Genomic DNA, 17976 nt, shown 5'->3' with positions numbered 1-17976 from the left:
AAGAATGCAGTAATTGCAGGCTCGGGCTCCATTAGGCGTTGTCTCACAAACTAGAATGGTTTTCTGTAATTTTTAAGCTTAAAAAACGGGAGACATTTATACATTCCTCTTAGTTATTTTTTGTTGGTGGTTAATAAAGAAGTCCTTTATATACAATAAAAAAAAAAACGGTGCCAAAGAGGGCTGGGAATGACAATCGATAATAATTTTGGCGAAATCAATCTCTAGACGTCATTTAAGTACTAAAATTTGACATAAAACTTGTCGAAACGTCCTACTTGAGCAAATGGCTCGCTCAGACGACTCGTGTTTTTTGCAAAATATGTTATTGGCATACAGGGTCCGGCGAAGGTACGTCTTGCATCTGTAGCCGTAGCCCCTATAATAAACAACTTAGAAACTTTGTATAAGTGCAAACCTAAAGTATGAAACGTGTATAGAAAGTCATGTACAGTTTTCATTTGAGGACCTCGTATCTTGTATTTTTAATATTTTTTTAAAGGCTCAAAAAATATATATTTTTTATTTATTTCGTAATATCTCTGAAACTATGAAAACAAATAATATCTCTGGATTAGAATCAATCAAATTAGGAAGTGATCAGAAAGCATGCCAAAAATGCAATAATATACAGTGTATTCCATTTAAAAAAAATCATCCCGATACACTCACATATTTTTGAGCCATCCTGTAGAAGTTAAAATATTTTCCTGAAATACATCCTATTACATACGTTCGGTTTGCCCTTATACAAAATTCCTAAGTTATTTTTTATAGTAGATACAGTTTTTGAGAAATACATACACTTTTGCTGGACCCTGTATGTCAGTAACAAATGTTCGCCAAGTACACGAATCGTCTGAGTCCGGCTTAATGTCCGTGCTTGTTGAAATGGACACATCGTGTGAGCGCCAAGCTTGCCATAGCTATTTACAAAGTTGGTATACTTGCCAAGTACGCAAATATTGGTGGACTTGCCAAATACAGGAGTCGTATGACGATGCATGAATATAAAATAGTAATAAATAAGCTTTAATTTATACTTTGTCACATTACCAATGCAGGTATCAAGAGTAAGTGTAGTATTTTTTGGCAATTAAAGTGTTTTAATGAAAATGTTCAAAGGTCTTGTTTTTGTCTTGTATTTTACTGCAGTGAAAAACAACATAATATAAGCTTCGTACATTTCAGTTGATTTCAAGCAAAAATTTTGCAGAAATAAAAAATTTTCGCTATGTGCTTCACGCCGCGCCGCGCCGCGGCGTCGTGTTGAGTTAGGTTAGGTTAGGTTAGTTGTTAGGTTAGGTTAGTTGTTAGTGTTGAGTTGTGACAATTTCAAATGCCTATTATAATGTTAATTCTTGTTTATAAATAACAGTTAATAACTCAACTTTGGCGGATATTCAACTCTCCCGAAACAACGTTTTATAGCCTCATAGTTCCTCACACCGATTTGATCAAAAGCAAAAAATGGATTCAAGCAGTTCGACGAAACAAGTGAGTAAACCAAGTGGTCGTTACAAATCAAAAAATTAAATATACCTACATATACTATGAACGGACAAAAAATATTTTGCAATAGGTATAGGTAGTACGTCTGTCCGTTCTGTAGCTACGGGGTATCCGTGAGAGGGGAAACGATATTCTCTCCATGTTTTTCGTAAAAAATTAGACGACACGTCCCATCAATAAAAATTCGACAAATTTGCAAGCAGCCAATAAAATGAGTGGGCGGAGCGATTTGCGGTGACGTACTCGTCAAGTCGACGTATAAAATATATTGCTGTTTATTTAAATGTTTTTTGTCCGCATTCCTTTCATAGACACAGATCCAGCAGACGTACTGTAATTTTTTTAATCAAATTATTAAATGTTTTATAAACATCTTCTAAAATTATAATTATATGTACCTTTACCAAAATTTCGTTATAGCCGAAATAGCCCCAATTATGACACCACTAGCAAACCGATGCATAAGACTATGCTCGCTAGAGTAGTTGAACTCAACTAAAAAGTTTTTTTTAGCTGAAATAATAAATTATAATACAAGTTAGACCTTCTGAAGATATCAAAATATTTAATTTTTTATTTTTACTTTTAGAATTTTCACAAATTATACTACCTAACACTTTTAGAATAATTATATAATTAATTATTCGTATACTCGCTATTTAAACCCATCCATGTATTTGCATATACCAGTTGTTTATGATATTCTTCGATGGTGGCAGCACCGGCGCGGCGGAGAATGCACCAACCCTATACCGACTTAACACTTGATACTATAAAAACATGTGAATTCCTAGTTACTTGACACCTGCACTTGACAGATACATTGATACATTTGCAACTTGACAAAGTGTAAATTAGCATTTAGACCTGTTCCTTCTTCTTTTATTGTGTCATATAGTAGTTTAATCAATATAATTTTTAGTAGCAAAGAATTTTTTCTTGGAAATTTACTAATTTTAAAATCAATCATCAGAAGATTAAAACTAAATTCTTCTACAAAAGGTGTGTAAATAAAAAAATAATTAACCGAGGGGTGTCTCACTATTGGAATTACATGTACATTTTCTTGGCAGTCGCTGGCAGTCATTGGCAGTCTAGTGGCAGTCGCCTATAATAATTACATGGCAGTCATAGGCAGTCTTCTCATAGTCACTGGCAGTCGCTTAGAAGTGGAAGGATATTTTGGCGGTACGTGTACATTTTTTACCCAAGTGAGACACCCCTCGTAAATAACATTGCAAAAAAATTTGTTTCTACGCTCTAAATTTGGTTCTTTCTCTACGAATAATGTTTCTACGCTCAAGAGGTAAAATTACCTCTATTTAGTTTTCTTACTGAAAAAAATAATCTCAGATAACGACTTTTAAGGCAGTTAAGGTAAATTCTACCACATTCTACTACAAAATTAATAGTTTCATCTTTAAGATTTAAATACCTGTCGCGTCTCAGCAAAGATCACTAACCCAAGCTAAAATTCCTAACTATAACAGTAACTAAAACATTCTCTTACCGGTATCAACAACACCTTGAAGATCCAGGTTGCCCAGCGATAGATTACACTTTAAAACAAAATAAATACACACCAACTAAACTAGGACACGCACACTAAACTTTGTCTAAGAAAAAATATCACTAGTAGTTCGATATTTTATGAATTTTATTGATTTTCGGACGCATCATCTTCTCACATGTCCGATGAATGCCGTCAGGATAGGCTTCGAAACAAAGGTTAAAACAGAAGTTAACTGTTTAAGAAGACACCTGAAGAGCGCAGCTGGCGTGTGGCAGGTGTGCTTCGGGAATGTCCGTGTTCGATCGGCCCAGATCGGGTTGCCATTGGTAACGGGCACGGTGTTGAAAAATCGACGATAGATTGGAAAGGAAACCTCTTTTATTATTCGAAGTTTCTGTCGGTAAATAATTGTCCTTCCTTTATTTTTTGATTGATTAATATTGGTTACAGGGTGAGCCAAGGTTCTGAATAAGTTCCATATCAGGTTTGTGGTTTACCTTTCTGACTCCAATCTTTTTATTGTGGTTGTTAGACAACTAAGATATGATAGGAGCCTAAAATTATAACATTGGGTGGTATTGAAATTGGAAATTAGCCAATAGTTAATTAAACAAAAAGCTGCACGCAAATTCAAAAAAAACCCTGGCTATAATAAACTCTAATACTTCTATACCAGGTGCGTCTTAAAAGTGGCTCACCCTTATATATATTTTTTCAGATAAAAAACGAAATTTGGTATGTTAGTATAAAACATAAATTAGGATTGATTGACGTAATCAATTGTTTTTGGTCACTTCCTGTTTCACCGGAAATGACTACAACTTTTGATTTTTAAATGGCATCCTCTGTATATTTCAACTTTATTCGATAGACACGACTTGTTGGATAATGAATGGTTTATAAAGACAACTATATAGCGTGTACCAGCGACTTCGTTCGCGTCCAATTAATCCTTTGTAATGGTGATGATAAAGCAAAGCATTTCCATTAACATACAAACTGGATAAAATTTTCTCACATTTATACCAGCATGAGAAAAAACAATAAGGCGCTATTATTATATAACTTGGTAATATTTGAGGGGTAGTTTCATCTCGTTGGAATTTGACTTTCGAAAAATCCGTTTGCCAAAAATAAGCTTTTTACGTCAAGCAGTTTTAGCAGAATCGTGGTTAAGAAATTACCCAACTTTTTGAAACACCCTGTATGATTTTTTAAAAAAGCTTCTAAATATGTAAAAAAACCAAATAAATTATGCTTATCCAAGCGTTTTCCCGAAAGACTAACCGTTTTTTAAATAACAAATATTATAATATTTGAGGGGCGTTTTCACCCTCATGGAATTTGAGATTGGAGAAACCCCTCCTTATAGAACCTCTACACTAGGGCATTCAATCCCGAAAGAAATTTTCAATCCCGGGATTTCGGGATTATAATTTTTCGATCCCGGGATCCCGGGATTGGTCCCGGGATTGGTCCCGGGATTCACGAAAAAATTAATTACGTTGGAATTATATTATATTTTCTTTCTTTACAAAATTTTATTGAACAAAAAAAACATTAACATAAATTAAACGTCATCCCCATTACAAAACAACATAACATATAAGTTTATTTAACAAAAAAAAACATAAAAGGAACTAAAATATACATTTTTTATTTAATTTACATAACCAATCCGAATGCAGCATAACACAGGATTACTAAGATATACTAAAATAACAACTTATGCAGTAACAAAGATGAGGATCTAAACTTGGTTTTTTTGGTTTTTGAAAAAATTTCTTAAAAAAACAAGCCGATCAAGAGTATTATCACTCAAACTAGATCTTCATCATCTTCAAACTTGATCAAACATTCAGGGTTGTTTATAAGCGCATATTGTACTATCATGAAAGACTTGTGTACGATTTAAATTAAGGAAAAAATGTAATGATGAATCCCGAAAATCACGGGATTAAAGAAAAGACAATCCCGGGATTTCGGGATTGAAAAAATGTCCGGGATCCCGGGATTGAATGCCCTACTCTACACCCCACAGTCAATCCGTTTGCCAAAAATCAGCTTTAAACGTCAAGCAGTTTAAGCAGAATCGTGATTACTCAATGGTCATATTTTATGAAACACCCTGTATAAATTTATAAAAAAACCTAAAATATGTAAAACAACAAAATAAAATATACGTGTTTAAGAGTTTTTCCGAAAAACTCACCGGTTTTTAAATAACAAATATTTTAATATTTGAGGGATAGTTTCACCCCCTTAGAATTCGAGTTTCGAAAAATCCCTTCTTATCGAACCTCTACACCCTAAAGTCAATCTGTTTTCCAAAAATCAGCTTTTTACGTCAAGCGCTTTAAGCAGGATTGTGATCAATCAATGACCAGATATTTTGAAATACCCTGTATACATTTTTAAAAAATCTTAAAATATGTAAAAAAACAAAATAAAATATACGTGTTTAAGCGTTTTTTCGAAAACTTAACCGTTTTTTAAATAAAAAATATTGTAATATTTGAGGGGTGGTTTCACCCTCTTGGAACTGGAATTTCTAAAAATCCCTTCTTATCGAACCTCTACACCCTAGAATCAACCTGTATGCCAAAACTGAGCTTCTTACGTTGAGTGGTTTGGGCAGGAGCGTGATTAATCAATATGTCAGTCACTTAAGGATTTTATATATTAGTATAGATTAGTATAGATTTGACTCAAAATAGCAAGTGTGTGATACCAAATTATTCGTAAAATGCTTTTTCCAAATATGTTAATGAGCGACCCTTGTTCCATTTGAAAAAAATTGAGATATGATGAAAAGTACGATTTGGGCATCTTATAATGGGCCTGGACAAGAAGCGAAAATCGCTAGACGATGAAATGTATTTTTCCAAGGCTCCTTGATTAAAAATTAGTCTTGGCACTCTAGATTGAAATTTAAAATACGATTTTTTAAGCGAAAATGTCAAAAGTTGACATATGATATGTTATTCTATTCAGAGTGTCATTTTATATCAAATAAAGTAAAAATACACCTGGAGTGCCATTTAAAAATCAAAAGTTCTAGTCATTTCCGGTGAAGCAGGAAGCGACCAAAAACAATTGAATATGCCAATCAATCCTAATTTATGTCATATACTAACATACCAAATCTCGTTTATTTTCTAAAAAATAAAAAAGTTAGAGGTGAGTCTCTTTTGAGACGCAACCGGTATGTTAGTGTTTAACATTTTTTTTTCTTCTTTTTTTACTTAATGATACATGTTTCAAAGAATAGGAAAATAAGGAAGATAAAATAAAACAGCATCTTTTCACATTCAAAAACATTATATTTCGTCATACAACTATATTTGATGCTACGGAAATAACAACGTTATACATTCAACATGGATGTACATATACATATGCCACCTTAACAACAACATAATAATGATGAATAAAAATCATTCTTGCATCGGTTTAAACAATTTTGCACCCCAACTTTAATAAAAGGTACACAAATAAATCTAAACATATATAAAATTAACATAAATAAAAACAAAAATTAAATTAAATGGTAATTTATAAAAAAATATCAATCAAAATATATTAACCGCATTAGATTATAAACATTTTGTTAAAAATTGTGAAAAGGGACTAGAATGAAGGATTCCTTGATATAACATATTTACATATGTATTTTTAAATGGAAACAACAAAGAAATACTAAATATAATAAAATAAAACAAAGTTTAGAATATACAAAACAGATAAAAATAAAAATCTCAGAACATAAATTAATAATATAGACTAGATTATGCTCGCCTTTGGTTTCATAATAAACACCCAATATTGGGAATTAGGGTGCAATATTATTTTTGTAAGTATTCTTAAAAATAGCGCAAATATTTATTTGACTACAAACACAATTTTATTTTGGCACTAAATAATAAATCTAAACTAGATTTGCAAATATATAATAGTTTCTTTTGCAAATCTAGCTGAAAACAATATAGTTTTAGCACATTTAAATAAAGATTTTCAGATTTTTTCATATAGATAAGCGTGTATTGTATCTCACTTGTTACGGTGTTGTTTTACAAAAATATACATTATCAAACATTTTATGAATAATATTTAAATTAAAATTAAAAATTAACGTTTATACGTCTTTATTACACCAGATTAATATTTTTTTAGAAATGTTTGGAAATATTGCCACAAAACAAAACTTAAAAATCCAAAACATGTTGTATTCATAAAAACAAACTATGTTAAAAATCGCTAGAGACCAGTTTCTTGGTTGCTCTTAGCTTGAACAAAATTCTTAATGTTTCATGTGATGTAACCTATCTCTCTATTTAAAAAAAATGCTACAAGGACTAACTAATAATGAACTAATTATTATATCTGCTAACTACATATTTTTTAAGTTTTTGTTTCAAATGGCAATATACTTAAAAAATATCTTTGAATGCCACATAGAGATAACATGCAAAGAAATATTCATGTGTTACTGAAGATAAGAAATATTGGACATGTTAAACGCCCTGTACACTATGCCCGAATCATCTCGAAGTATGTCAAGGTAGTATAACAAAGACGGTTGGTTATTCCATGTTTTCTCTCTTCACTTTGTATTGTCTCGGCATGTCTCCGCTTGTCTCGATCTATTTTAATTTCTTAAAAACACCCCGAAACTACTCGTCAAATTGCTGAGAAGGGTGTGGGGGATTTTTTTGTAACTTTCGGTTGCTTCCTGTTGTCTCGTTCAATTTCGTTTTGTCTCGAGCTACTTCACAACGGGGCGGTATCTATACCCGAGGCAAAGAACTTTTTTTTATGAATCTCAGTGAAATAAGTAAACTTAGACGTTTTTAAAATATCTGTTGTTACGATGATATTTTGTTAATAATTACATCTCCGTTTTATGTTTATATATATTCCACAAGATTAATATTTGAACACGCGTTTATAAAATGTGTAGTAGATATTTAAGAACAGAACTTTTCACTATATCTGCAGGAATATAATTACAATATTTTTATTATGTAATTTTATTATAATGAATTAGTATATAAAATTGTGTATAAGCGGCCCATACATTATCAACCAAATTGCGCAACGCAGGCTGTTGCGCAACGAGTTGCCAATGTATGGCAATGTTTGAGGCGTTGCGCCATTGTTTGATGAGTTTCAAGAATGTTTGAATTCTTTTGTGCAACAGCACTGTTTGCGCAACGCGTTGTGTAGTGTATGTGTGTGTTGCGTTTCGTTGTGCAATATTTTAGTTCTTTCATCCAAATTCTTTGTTTTCTTTTTCATTTTTTGGTATCATCGGCATCATCTAGGGTATATACGATAATAATTGACGCAGTGGCAATTGAGGACATGATTGTTTCTCAAACAATGCACAACTTTTAATAAAAAGTTTGATCAAAATTTTACTAAGTGCATGGTGATGCAGTTGTGCAACGGAACGTTGCGCATCGTTTTGTTGCGCAACTTGTTTGATAGTGTATGGACCGCTGAATCAGTTGTGCAACGCAGCGTTGCGCATCGCTTTGTTGCACAATTTGTTTGATAATGTATAGGCCGCTTAATATGATTATTTACAACCTTAATAGATTAATATAAAGTAGTATTGCTAGATGAGCAATACTGGTAACATCATCAATACATATATCGAGCTGATTGGGGAAATTATTGATTGACCCAATGTCAACGAAAGTATGGTCCACAGACATTTTTTAAAAGCAATGTTCTCTTATTGTTTTTAATTCCGGGTCCAGACCAAGCAGACAAAACAACGACAAGACATAGAAACATTCATGTTTTACGACAAAATTGCGACAGATCCAATACATTTCTGCGACATTTTTGTCTCATTTTTGTTTTGTTTCAAAATTCGGAGACTTTTCAATGTCCCGTCTCGAGTCGGTAAAGATCAAAGTGTTTATGTTTTGTTCGTATATTTTACGACAAGTTGTCGGCGCAGTGTGGATGGCGTGTGCTGTCAACAGTAGGAGACCAGTGAAATCACACATGGTTAATAAAATTCATTCTCATCAACTAAACTTTTGACTTTGTTGTACCTTGGTGTTGACAATTTGTGTTAAGTTTGTCTTGTCAAAATTCCCCATTTTTTGTCGCAAGTTTATCTTGTTTTTGTCTCCAAATCGTGTTTACTTTCTGTCGCCTTGGTCTGGACCCGGTATAAGAGTAAACTGTAAACGATATTTTTGTTTGGTTTGATATAAATCCATTCAAAAGTAAGAAATATAATTAGACGATTTTTTAAATAATTACTGCATATAGTGCACTGTGGATTATAAGCTGATAAAAGGCGGACCGCCTTAAGCTTGATTTTCATGCATCCGTTGTCCGACGATACGTTGATACGATATTAATTTTATTGGTAGAATTTAAAGACTTTGATTGGTTAGAAAATAACGCAGTTTTTAAATTTATTGCATTTTCATGCCTCCGTTTATCGGATATATGTTGGTGTTATTTTATATTTTCGTTTCCATAACGATTTTGCTATTTTACTTATATTTTTATTATTGTTAGATTAAATTTGTCAAAAAAGTGTCAAAACGTCCGTTATCGTATGAACGGGTCCGTTGTCGGGCTGAAGTAAAATATTTACGGATGAAAAGTGGCGCGAAAACGCTATGACCAATCAGAGCATCGTCGGACCAACGTACCAACGTATAACGGATGCATGAAAATCAGGCTTTGCATGAAAATCAAGCTTTAAGCTTGATTTTCATGTCTCCGTTATCCGTTGATACGATGGTCCGATATTAATTTTATTGGTTGAATTTAAAGACTTCCATTGGTTAGAAACGGTTAACCAATCGAAGCCTTTAAATTCAACCAATAAAATTAATATCGTATCATCGTATCGTCGAACAACGGATGCATGAAAATGAAGCTTTAGTCGCTGTTGCCCTGCAGTTTTACGATTTTAAGTTTTGAAAATTTATTTTTTTCCTATATTGTAATTAATAATATTAGACAATGATTAAAACTAAATATTCTTGTGTAACCTTCGAGAAATGGCCATTTTAATCTACCATCGGTAACTGTTTTCTAAATGCACTGTTTTTGATTTTTCGTATCAGTGTAATATAGTGGTATTACATTTAATTACATTCCATTACAATACAAAATAATGATATTTATTCATACTCTATGTTTACTTATTTCTCTGACAAAGTTTGACCATGATTACTTCGCGAAGTAGTACAAAGAAATATAGACGCGCGTGTCATAAAATAAGTTTTGTCGAAACTGCTCGAAACGTTTCTGGAAACATTTCCCGAAACAATTCCGCAATAACAATAAAAAAAACAATCAACCAATCACGGCTTGTCTCGGTTGATTTCGGTCTGTTTCGCGGCCGAGACAAGTCAATTCACCGCAACATAAGATAAGCATTGAGTTTAGTTCTGAAAGTATTTCGAGAAATGTTACACGAAATATTTCTGGAAATATTTCGTGAAAATTCCGGGCATAGTGTAGAGGATGTTTAAATATTATAGATGTTTATTTATCATTTTTTTTTTCTGTTTATATGAAGATCCTGGAACTACGTCAATGATGCCAAATCTTAAAAAAAACAGGTTAAATAAGACTGTGGTAAAATCCAAATGTAAATAACCAATTTTGCTTGTATATGTTGGGTCAAAAAAAATCAGTGTATATTCGATACCAATTAAACTTTTAGTTACGTAATCGAGGGCGCGATTTTTAAATTCATTGTTGCCAACCATGGACATATTCGGCGCCGGGTTGACTAACTGCAATTTAAATGTCCCGCTGGAGATTCAGGTGGTCGCTCTGCTATAAAAAAAATGTCAAGTTATTACCACATCTATTTATTTATTTCCTGACATTGTCATTCGTTCTGACAGTTTGGTTTTGTATTACGAGTTTTTTAATGTAAATAAATTGTGTTGTGATACTTTAAACTTAAAAATTTGTACTAGCAGACCTTGCAGTCCAGTGGTACAAGATACAAGATAGCTTAATAGCCGTAAAAAACTCATCGCAATTTTATTTTCAAAGCGATAGTAATGGCCCTTTATTGCTGTTAAGGAGGTGAGTTTTGATGATGTAAATAATAACTGTTTAATGTTTATACAGGGTTGTTCACCACATACGACACGGAGTATTGTAGCTAAACGATGAGATTTTTACAAATTGTAAGTTTGGGGTTCGTTGAAGGACTATTAGAGCTACAATTTAAAAATATTTTTACAAGATACAGAGTGTCCCAAATAAATAAGAAATATCAAAGTTGTATTTTTTTAAATCGAACACCCTGTATATTATTACATTTTTAGTTTCTACGATTAAAATAAAGGTAAATTTGATTAAGGTTTATTATACTTAAACCTTACCGTTTTTGAAATATTTTCAATTTTGTGAAATTGCAATAAAAATTTTAAAGCTTCATTTCTCCAAGGGTATCAATGTTTTTAATACTAAATATTTAATGAAGTTTATTTATTGATCGGTTATTGTGTTGCAATAATAAAAATAATACTACCTTATACAGAGTGTCTAAAAATTTATTTTAAATAATTATTAGCTTCAAACGGCAATAACTTCTTTAATTTAAATGGAATGCCCTGTATATTTTAGGAGAATCAGATGCACAATTAAATTGCCTATCAAATTGTATTATACCATTTTTTACCTATCCCATCAAGTTTTCGTAGAAAATGCATTTTCTTATAATTTAGACCTCATTTATCAATATATCCATGGAATATTGACATTTTAGATTGTTTTGAAGCAACAAATGTACAAAATGTACAGACTAGTAATATTATCGTTTTTAGCAAAACGATAATATTACTAGCCCATTTGTATGCAAAAAGAAAACTATTTAAATCTTTATAAAAAAAAAGAGTATACCATTAATTAAATATAACACCATTATTTCCGCCCATATACTAATTAATTACATACTTAATTGTGTTTGTTAATAAATTATTATAAATAAATGTGGATTTGAGTCAGAAATCAATATAATAATAAGTTATCAAATTAAAGTCTCTGTTGTTATAAATAAGCATTTATTAAAAAATGAAATATCATTTTTAAGGTGTTACTTTTTATCACACTGTCTAATGCCCATACAAAATTCAGTTTTTTAGTATTTGGAGCAATTATTATTAATCAACGCAAACAGTCAGTTAATGTAGTTTGAATACTGAAATCATATTAATTGGTCCTCTTTAACAAATATTTAAACAGTTTTTTTTTATTTTTTAATAAAATAAACAAATTATATCGACAATATTAGTATCTGTACTCTTTAAAAATGTGGTACATCTTTAAAAATAATCTAAAATGTCAATAGTCCATGGGTATATTGATAAATAAGTTCTAAATTACAAGAAAATGTATTTTCCACAGAAACTTAAAGAGATAGGTAAAAAATGGTATAATATAATTTGATAGACAATTAAATTGTGCATCTGATTCTCGTAAAATATACAGGGTGTTCCATTTAAATAAAACAAGTTATTGCCGTTTGAAGCTAATAATTATTTAAAATAAATTTTTAGACACTCTGTATAAGGTAGTATTATTTTTATAATTGCAACACAATAACTGATCAGTAAATAAACTTCAGTAAATATTTAGTTTTAAAAACTTTGATACCCTTGGAGAAATGAAGCCTTAAAATTTTTACAGCAATTTCACAAAATTGAAAATATTTCAAAAACGGTAAGTTTTAAGTATAATAAATCTTATCAAATTTACCTTTATTTTAATCGTAGAAACTAAAAATGTAATAATATACAGGGTGTTCCATTTAAAAAAATACAACTTTGATATTTTTTACTTATTTGGGACACTCTGTATCTTGTAAAATTATTTTTAAATTGTGCCTCTAATAGTCCTTCATCGAACCCAAAACTTACAATTTGTAAAAATCTCATCGTTTAGCTACAATACTCCGTGTCGTATGTGGTGAACAACCCTGTATATTTATAATTAATTTATTTTTTTTTCCTAAAATATTTTAATTAAAAGAAAATATGTTAAAGTGGACAACGCCGCACCGTGTCGGTCAAGCTTAATCGCGTGACTAAAAGTTTATTTGATATGAACTATATATTTGATTAGTCTATCATTTACACATATCTATGATTACAATAGTAGGTGATATTTTAGATTACAGTTATTGAATCATATCCTCCTTGTATAAAGTTATTTTAAAACACTTTATATCGACAATCTAAAAAAGAATTTTTTACTATTGTTGTATTTTAAAAAATCTATAAATAAAAAAGACATTTACACTAAACATCAGTGACAAATACATTACATTTATAGAGCTATCTTTGATACAAAATACTCGTGAAATACTTGTTTTCTGTTTTACAATAATTGATATTGTAAAATCCCTATTAATCAATGTGTCAAATCCAGTGTTAACTTTCTTAATTATTTTATGTTCTTCCAATAATGCTAATTATAAAATAAGTATACGTAGCTTACAAAATTATTATATTATTTAATTACCAAATCTTTGTCTTTTTTTTTTCTTTTATTATATTAATAAATAAACTAATATTATATACAAACATATTATATATATACATTTCGTTTGACGATGATCCTACCTTAAAGAGAGTGAATTTTTTTGACGTATCACACACAAATATCTCAAAATCTTTTAAAAGATTTTGAAGTTAAGGAATTATTTTGTGATAGTACTATAAAAAGAACTCACCCTGTAAACAACAAAAAACAAAATTTAACGGTTTAAAAAATTGGAGTATATGTCAAATTTTTTGTTTTATCATATTTTATATTTTTTTTTAGTTTCTTAATAATTTAAATTTTATATTTTCGTACAGGGTGTCATACGCCGCGGAGGCTCCAAGGAGAACGGTAGTTTATATCGAAGTGAAATTTTGGCAGCATATGTAGATTACCTGAAAGCATTTTATAAAAATATATAGAATTATACAGCGTGTCTCCAAAAAAAGTTACACATCAAAGTTGTGTTTTTTCTAATAGAACACAATATATATTAACTGGTTTTCGGATTTTAGGAAAAAAATAAAAGTGAGTTTTATTAAAGAAGCATATAGATACCTAAAATCTAACGATTTTGACACATTTCACATTTTGTGAAAATGAAGAGTCAATTTTAAATTTCGATAACAGCTGCCTAAATTGAATGTTAAACCAAATAAATATTTGACCCAAAAAGTTATACAGGGCGAAACAAAATTAATATGGAACATTAGTCACTTTTAAAAGCGAGTTACTCCATTCAATGGGGAATTTACATATTATCTTCAAAATATTATTAAGGTTGCCTAGCACTCAGATAAATATTTTCCTAGATATTTTAATTTTTATGATTTTGCGTCAGTAGATCTTTATTAGTTCAAAAAAAAATCTAGGTGGCTGTGTGATATACCTTTTGTTAATTTAACAAAAATTAAAAATTGTAAAAGTAAAATAACCAACGGTAATAAAAAGATACACGTTTCAAACATATTTTTATTATTACAGAATTAAAACTAGATATAAACCTATAATTATGCGACAAAAATTAGCTAGATGAAATCATATGCTCAAAATGCTTCCTTTCCTGTTAATTGCATAAAATTATTGTCTTTTCAAAAGGATCTTTTCATTTTAAAAGGCATATGTTGAGTTCTACCTCGAAAAGCAGCTACAATAATTTCTCTCATGTTGTCGACAATAGTAGGTCGAGTTTTGTAAACACTGTCTTTAACATATCCCCATAAAGAACCTATACTAGATAAATCAGGAGCATTTAAGTATTCTATTAATTGGTAAATGCACACTGCATTCACTTTTATGCAAAACTAATAGAATCATATATCATATCAATTCTCTCTGATATAGGATAAGTTTGCATTTTCGGCAAATTTCTGAGAATTTTTTTTGTGTTTTAACTGACACAAAATGATAACTGGCTGTTAAAGTTGGGCTGATTAGACAGCTATGCTAAAGTAACGTCAGACATATCACAGCCACCTAGATTTTATCAAATAATAAAGATCTACTCAGATGAAATCATGTAAATAAAAATATCTAGGAATTTTTTTCTTTGAGGGGTAGGCAACCTTAATAGTATTTTGAAGAGACAATTTTTGAATATCGGAATAATATACTGGGTGTTCTATTTAAAATAAAAGAGTAATATGCTTTTAAAGGTGGCCAATGTTCAATATTAATTTTGTCTCACCCTGTATAACTTTTTGGACCAAGTTTTAATTTGATTTAATGTACAATAGTTAATTTAACAACATATTAGGCTACACCGGGTAAATTCCAATTTAGGTAACTTTTATTGTAATTTAAAAATTGTCCTTTATTTCTAGAGAATGTTAAATATGTTAAAAAACTTACATTTTAGTCATATACTTCTCTTATAAAACTTACCTTTATTTTTCTCCTAGAATCCGAAAATCAATTAATATATAGGGTGTTCCATTACAAAAAACACAACTTTGATATGTAACTTTTTTTCGGGACATCCTGTAGAACTCTATATTTTTAAAAAGTGCTCTGTATTAACCTACATATGCTCAGAAAATTTAATTTCAATACAAACTGCCGTTCTCCTTGAAGCCTCCGCGGCGTATGAGAGGCTCCACCCTGTATAAGTTAATTTTTTTTTATTTTAATCTGTTTATTTTTTTGTGTATTAGAAAGTATTTTAGAAAAAAAATTCAGTGATACATTTTTTTTATAACTACTTGTTCCAATTTTTAAAACTGATATTGTAGTGTTTAAATACTTTAAATCAAATGATTTATATTCATTTTGACCAATTTTTAAAAATGTTAATGTCAATACCCGTTAATTTTTATTCCAAAAATATAAATGATTAAAACTAACAGACGGGAAGACACTATAAAATACTTTTTGTATTTACAAATTGACTCAAAAATAAATTTGACATTCATTACTATACATACACCAATAAATATTTGCTCGAAAAAATTGCAAATAACTAGCTATTTAAAAGAAATTATTTAAAAAATGGTTTATACAGGGTATTTCTTAAACACTTAAGTAAAAATATGTTTACTGAGTGATGGATCTCCGTAAAAGGAATTAAGTAACTTTTTGTTTTAAATGTGTTTGTTAGATTTCGACAAATCCAATTTTGATTTAACTTTTCAAAAGAAGGCGTATAGTTCAAAACATTTATTTTAAACTAAATTGTTATTGCTGAAAATACCCCATATGTAAGTTATGTATGAATTGGCAAATTCTTTTAATTTTAATTTTAAAAAGTTTTCTGAAATATACACTCAGATGCAAAAAAACGCAACGGAGAAAATTTTTGTCAAATTTAAAGTGTTATATTTTTGTTATTTTTAGCTCTATTTTCATGAATTTTTTAGCAATCTGTATATAACTATATCAACTTTAATTCGTAAACTCAGTTTTTTATTAACTTTAGTATTTGGCATATTATACAGGGTTAATCGAGGGGTTGTTTTTTTACCCTAACTTTGACACACCCTGTGCAATAATTTTGTAAGCAAATTTTTCTAAATTATAATTTTACGGTCAGAACCATGTTTTCTGAGCATTTTGTTTTTTGGATCATGTCAATATATGCCTTGATTAATTTTTAAGAGCGAAATGAACGTGCCACCTACAATTTGCAATTTTTTCAATTATAATTTCTTTTTGAAGTCAATATGACAAGGGGGCTTTGGTGATTATTGTGAACTATATACTACTATGAACTGCCCATCATGTTCGACGTTTCAGAAATGCTTGGCAGGAGGGTTAGAGGTCACGAAGCGGTACCAGCTTCATTAAATGAACTTCGCTTGGTTCTTAAAGAAGAATAGGAAAGCATAGCGCATAGCGCAATACAGTGGCGCATCCAGAGATTGTGTCTGGGAGGGGTAGTGGCAATATTTAAATAAAGTAATACATTTAAATTAAATTTTCGCTCAAAGGTATTGAGACTATATGGAAAAAAATAAAATAAGATTGTTCTCGACTTCTATTTTGATTGACATTATTAATTTATTTTGTGACAATTTTATTTTATACCAAATTTTTTTATTTATAATTTTTTTCTGGGAGGGGTAATTACCCCCATTACCCCTACCGTATATGCGCCCCTGGCGCAATATGATATTTGCAGTCTCGATGACAGTATGAAAGGACGTATACAGGCAGTTATAGCAGCCAGGGGAGGCAATACAAAGTATTGGGGTATTTTTTACAATTTTTTTTCGGTTTGTATACTTCAGTATTAGAGATGTTTTCTTTAATATCGTATTAATGTTTATTAAAACTAGGACTGTATCGTTAGTCTTTAACGTTTTTTTTATTTATTATAGAGTATCCAATGCAGCGTAATATGACGTTACGACAATAGTCACCCAAACCATCTCGTCATGTTAAAAAATTACATCAAAAGTAATGATAATTGAAAAAATTGCAAAATAATCGTTGCAAAATAACATTTCGCTCTTAAAAATTAACCAAAGCATGTATTGACATGATCCAAAAAACAAAATGCTTAGGAGACATGGTTCTGACCAGGCGGATGAAACTGCCATTTGAATTTTGGAAACACGGCGGAGTTTCTACCAGTAGAGGGATAGATGGCGCTGCGTAGAAATTTCATCTAAAGTCCCTAGATATTCATCTAGGGACTTTAATTTCATCATGATTTTATCAAGTCATCCACAGAGTATAATTTAATTAACAATTCGTTTGATTCTCTGTGGAGTAATTGGAGTAGTTGGAGTAGAAAATGTAAATATTTATATAAAATGTTCATAATTTAACAGTGATGTGCTTTGTTACCCTATGAATAAACATTGATATGAAGTTGCTTTCGCCAGAAACAATTATAATTAAATAATTTAATAAAAATTTAATTTCTAAGTGACCCGGATCAATTAGATCAGTAAAATAAATTGAAA

General features: G+C 30.3%; 1 protein-coding gene across 3 annotated transcripts in view; it reads right to left on the bottom strand.

Annotated features, from left to right (window-relative positions):
* Positions 1-3233, bottom strand: part of LOC115875852 — a 49974-nt gene extending 46741 nt beyond the window's left edge. For all 3 annotated transcript variants that reach the window (XM_030891385.1, XM_030891387.1, XM_030891386.1), the window contains exon 1: positions 3023-3233. The gene's annotated coding sequence lies outside the window, so the exon portion shown is untranslated. The remainder of the gene's footprint in view (positions 1-3022) is intronic.
* Between the last annotated feature and the right edge of the window lie 14743 nt (positions 3234-17976).

The sequence above is a fragment of the Sitophilus oryzae genome, unplaced genomic scaffold, assembly GCF_002938485.1.
Source record: "Sitophilus oryzae breed Bouriz unplaced genomic scaffold, Soryzae_2.0 scaffold_1396_pilon_pilon, whole genome shotgun sequence".
In the NCBI taxonomy this organism is placed as follows: Eukaryota; Metazoa; Arthropoda; class Insecta; order Coleoptera; family Curculionidae; genus Sitophilus; species Sitophilus oryzae.
Note: the sequence above shows the minus strand (reverse complement) of the source record. Positions and strands in the feature narration are given on the sequence as shown.